The sequence below is a fragment of the Miscanthus floridulus genome, chromosome 19 (assembly GCF_019320115.1).
Source record: "Miscanthus floridulus cultivar M001 chromosome 19, ASM1932011v1, whole genome shotgun sequence".
NCBI lineage: Eukaryota > Viridiplantae > Streptophyta > Magnoliopsida > Poales > Poaceae > Miscanthus > Miscanthus floridulus.
The window spans coordinates 19,511,258-19,517,257 of NC_089598.1; positions in this window are offsets into that span (position 1 = coordinate 19,511,258).

Sequence of the window (6,000 nt, forward strand, 5' to 3'; positions counted from 1 at the left end):
GACTGAGGCGGCCAAATGCAAATTCATGCATGGTCCTTGTGGTCGTGGATTGCGAAGCACGGACAATCGTGTACCCCCATACAAAACATGAGCACATCCTTTTTCTCGAGAAGCCAATTTTATAAGTTTTATCAAATATGTATTAAAAATATATTAGCATTTATTATAATATATATAAATAAGTATCATTAGATTAATAATAAATATTTTATAATAAACATGTTAACGGGTATACAAATGTTGATTTCTATAGATGTAGTCAAGCTTAAAAGAAGTTTAACTTGGAAAATAAGAAGTGTATTTATTTTAGTATAGAGGGAGTGTGTAAAAGACATTGATGCCAATGCTAGGCTATGTGAACTTGTTTGCTTGAGACCCTGAAAAATCTATGACTCCATGAGTCATAGATAAGTGCCCGACACGGTTTCTCAACATCCAAACAAACCTGCCAAATGTCAAATGGTGTGCGCCCCTCGTGGTTTGTGAAGGACTAATAGTTATGTAACAGCCATCACCGCTTTCGGTGGGTGAAAGCGAAAATGTGATCCGAGTGGCACCAAGTGTTGCGATAAATAATCTTAGCCCAAAGACAATCTCTAATTATTTTAAATAAAACTCAAATACCCATTCATGTATACATATGAAGAAAGTGGTGGAACTTTAGTCTTGCCTTTCTACTTCACCAAATCTAGTGTGGGAGAGACAACACGTGCTTGCTCGTTCACCTCACCAGGCTGGGCCGGTGCCATGGCGAATGAGCTAGTGTGAAAGCTCCATCGAAATTAAGCCCACGACCTCCTCCCTATACATACAATCTATCGGCCACCACCAAAACACATATATTCAAGTTAGGGTTTTGCCTCTTTTTTCGCTGTTGCGCCGTCGTCGTTGTCTCTCCATCCCGAACATTTGCTGTGTCGCTATCGTTCTGTCCATCCTAACGTCTGTGTGCATTGGCGATTGGGAGAGGAGGCCTCCTAACTCGCTTACCCTTGTGGTCTTACACCGAGAGAGGGCGGATAAGGTTTTGAGAAGTGGCTTCGCGTGACTGCTCGACGATCTACACGATGGCTTGTCTTCCATCCAAGTCAAACGATGCTTACCGTCCTCTCTGCCGTCTACTGCTTGGACCCGTCTTTGCCAACGTTATCAACAACATCATCGCTCCTCTATCACCACCTGTGGTATGTGTGTCATGATCCAATCTACTATCTCCTATCCAGTTTATAAGGCGTAGTCAAATATGACACAGTCTTCTAAATTACACTTTAAATATTTGTTTTATTTTATGTTATATTATTCATGATTACTTGATAATACATTTGATTACAAATCTAATAGTATTAAGTTTATATTATAATAGTTAAAAATTATTAGCCAAATTATTTGTCAAATATTATAAAAGCTCGGCTCTTAATTTACGTGAAATGCCTTATAAACTGGACTTAAGGGAGTACTACTTAATCATATCTATTCAGCGATGATGTTTAAATCTGATAGTATGATAGGAAATTAAGCGTTAATCCATCTATTCTAAATTATAAGTTATTTTTGGGTTTCCTAGGGAGCTGAAGACCCTGACGGTTCTGTGCCTGCCAGCTGGCTTCGCCCCTGGATCACACGCCAGTATTTGGCACACGAGAGCCTTGGCAAATATCGTATGCCAGTTCGCGCATGCATGCTCCTACTCGTCACTTGCGGAAGGCTCTGCAGCTGCCCGCTCCCGTCAGGTAGAAGCAGAGCTGTGACTTGATTCGAGTGAAACGCAACCAACCGGAACCAGGGACGGTTCGCCGCGTCCGGGGTCTGTGCGGTGGCCCGTCGTCTTTTGTTTAACGCAAAGTCTAACACGCTACCGATAGCGCTCCGTGCAGAGCGCGCAAGCAGGCTGCAGGCTTGGCCCAGCTCGGTTTGATCTTACCAGTCGTCTTATCAGTTAGAATCTATAGTATTTTTCTTTCGCAACAAATCAACCAAGACCGATTTAGCCGGCTTTCATACCAGCCGAACAGACCTGTCACACGTGCAGGGGAGACAAGGCGGAGCCCACAAACCTGTCACGTTAGGCGAACGCGCTATCCGATCCGGGCTGGCCCAACAATACGTGCTAATTGAAGTTTCGAACTAAGGCCATTCAACTATTTAAAATATGATAACTTTCTTAACAAATGTTTATTTTTAATTTCATTTGCACCGTTGTGTTCCTTACGATGAGATCTACAAAAGTAGATCCACGATGCATATGCTTTATAACAATTTTTATATACTAGCAACTTATATTATATAGAAGTAGCTAGTTATGTATTTAAGTGTGTAACTATTTATGTTGATAGTCCAGCTACACATGATCATTCACCCATGTTAATTAGGAGCGCTACAATACAGATACCAATTAGATTTACAGTAGACAGACTGATTAGGGGTGATTAGCACCACACTTCTAGTTGTCACATACGCACCGAATTCGGTTTGTACCATTTGAACCAATAACGAGACATCACCACTCTATGTCACTTGTACTCATAACGGGGTGTTGACCAACCGTCCAAAAGCAAGTACTGGGATTAGGGTCCGCAACATAGCCCTCGTTTAGTTCGGCCCGAATTCGGCGCCGGCAAAGTACGGTAGCCATAGTAGCTACTGTAGCATTTCGTTTGTATTTGGTAGTAATTGTCCAAACGTTGACTAATTAGGCTCAAAACGTTCGTCTCGCAAAGTACAACCAAACTGTGCAATTAGTTTTTGATTTCGTCAACATTTAGTACTCCATGCATGTACCGCAAGTTTGATGTGACGAGGAATCTTCTTTTTGCATAGTGCCAAATTTTGGAATTTGGGGTAACTAAACACCCCCATAAGTTAGGATTAGGGATCACAAATTAGGTTGGGATTAGTGTTCGCTGCTTTGGTTGGGATTAGGGGCCGCAGCAAGCATAGACAGCTAGGCATGTATTTCGATTGTTGCAATGGGTATACCTCCCTATTGGCAGCTTATGCAATACTTGTTCTAATGATTTAGCTCTCCTATCATGTTGCTGCTTGTTTTGTTTCGGGACTGTTTAGGCAAGCAAAATTTATCATGTAGTTGAAGAACCTATGGTCTTTCCTACTTTATGTTGTTGTCACTTGCATTTGACCCTGAGAAATTGTTGCGATAGTGTTTGGAAGTCATAATACTCCGAATTTGTCATTTTCACGATATCTTGACACTTGCTCAGAATATAACTTGCTACTTGCTCAAAATATAACTTGCCACATAACTTGCTTAGAATTTTTACTTTTTTTTTTTTTTGTAAAATTGTTTCTTTTAGTTTTAGTTCAATGAGTTATGATTTTCAATTTTACACACATCCTTTCATGTTCGAATGCCTTCCTAAATCATTCATATTAATTGTTCTTCAATATTTCCTACTTTTAAATATTTTAGTTTTTTGTTTCAATGTACCTTTTAGTTAAATTTATTTTTTGTTTCATTATTTCTTTTAGTTCCAATTCAAATGAGTTATGAGTTTATTTTTGTTCCTTTCGGATTTGAATGTCTTCCTAAATCCTAGGTATCAGTTGTTCTTCAATATTTCTTGCTTTTAAATATTTCAGTTTTTTTTGTGTCAATGACCCTTTTAGTCTTTTTTTTAGTTTCTGTTTGCTTGTCAATTTTAGTTTGTTTAGCTATTTTGTCATTTTTTCAGTTTTAGTTTCTTTTTGCTATTTTAGTTTTTGGTAATTTCACTTTTACTAATATCGTTATTTTTTTATGGTGTCTACTTTAGTTTTCAGTTTCTTTAATTGTTTCTTTTAATTTTAGTTAAATGATTTTTTATTTTTAGTTTTCAGTCAGTCAAGTTTTTTTTTTCATTTTTTTAGTTTGAGTTTTAGTCATGTTTTTTTACTATTTTTTTTTCAGTTTTCAGTCATCCTTTTAGGTTCAAATGCATTTCTAAATCATACATATTAGTTGTATAATAACTTACCGTCTAGGTTGGCACCTTATACAATGCTTGTGGCCATGTTGGATGGCTGTTTTTGTTTAAAAGAGAAAGAACATATTAAATATATTAGGCTTGCCGCAAACGGAAACTAATCGGTCGCTAAATATAGTAGGTCGGAACGGGTCGTGCGGGGATAGGAGGGTCGCGGGTTATCGTCATCCTTTGTTTAATCGCGGCATGTACTCCAATTGTTAGTGCGCGGTCTGCTAACTGGTTCTGATTGAGTTGGACCGAATCTGCAGGATCCAGAACGGACCAACCGAGATTGAAGCCCACAGAGAGTTCAGAAAAAAAGGGCGGCTCTTTTGGCTCATGGTGATTTATTTATATAAATGGTAGCAAATTAAAAGAAATTGTGTTCATAGCAGTATAGCATTCCCTGCTGCTGGGCAAAAGTACCGAATCACCCGTCCTCACTCAATCGTTCTACTCACTCCTATTTTTTTTATTTAAGATAATACTCCGTTTCATCCGTACGTGAAAGAAAGCAATTCTACGTTACCGAGGCCAGATTAGTGACTGAGCAAGATTACCTACATACCCCTACTTTATTCCGCTGGCAGATGCTCGCAGGCGCACTATCGGTACACGAGCATCGATGTCAATCAAATTGCAGGTGAAAAGGTGGGCGGAGAGGAGATGTATGTAGCTGAGAAGAGACATGCAGCTATGGACGTACGTGAAAGCTGAACCCACTGCCTGGCTACCCTATGCACCTACAAGTCTAGATTGCATTCTTTGTTGGACAAGGCCAAGGACCCTGTGCGTTTATCTTATAATCCGTACTTTTCAGTTTGTTTTTCTAATCGAAACCGTATTTTTCTTTCACAACCAATTAATCGGAACGATAGTTCGTTTTTTTTTTCAGCGAAACCAACGGGCCGGAATTGCATGCTTGATCGGATAGACGGAGTGCAGGTGAATGAAGCACACGCCGTTAATCTTTTCCTTCCCAGATAGCAGCAGTATACGTCCAGGCGCCGTCTTTTTCCATAAAAGAATGTCGCGCGTCACCAGAGGCCTAGAGTAGAGCACGGCCGTCGACTCTGGACAGCGTAACAACACCGCCCGCCCGAGTTTCCTTCCCGCGCCCCACGCGCTCGTCCGTTGCGCTGGCCGCTTCTGCCGCTGCCGGGACGCCGGCCGGCTCGCTTCGTCCGCTTCCGCCCCGCCCCGCGGCTCGGCATCTTCCACGCGCGTCCTTGCGTTGCGCTGCTGCGTACGTCCGCGTCGCCTGGTGCCGACGAGCAAGGCGGGGCTGGCTTGGCCAGAGCGACTAGTGCCTGCCTGCCGCGCGCTTGGTTTTTGCGGTGTCGGGTGCTCGTCGACTGGATACGCGAGGATCGAAGGGACAGTTGAGATTGGTTCAGTCTACTCAGTCGGATCATAGTAGCGTAGATATTGACTTCACGTGATCTCAATCTGAACTGCAGGTTTTTCTGCTGGTGAGGAAGAAACAAAGCCTGGATTTGGACGTACTCATCGAACCTCTGCGGTTACTTTGGTTATATAGTGTTGTAATAAAAAAAAAACTTTGGTTATATAGTTCTCCTATTAGCAGTCTGATGAATCCAGACCCAACAAATTAAAATCAGTTGACAAAAGGGAGTTCCTTTTAAACGCATATAACGAAGGATTCTGCATCCCACGTATCATTTGCCATGGACTGCTCTGCTGCGGAGTACAGCTGAAAAAGATTCCGTAATGTAGGGTTGCCGCCGCTTGCACCGCCTACGAATCGCGATCCGACGCCGCAGCCCGGCACTACACGCCGTCTCCCGGCGTCGAGCGGCTCACGCACCTCCCAGTGCGTTCTCCTTCCCTGTTTATTCTCACGTCCCAGACCCTGCTAGAGGCTGGTGCCTAGACCGGTGTACCCTGGGAGGCGAGTGCCAGGTGCGACGCCCGGCGGGGCCTAGCGAAGCGCGGCGACACGGTGGATCCAGTCATCTGAGGCCACTGCCGAGGTCCATATCGTCGATGATCTCTACACCGGTGACCTCCGTGTCAA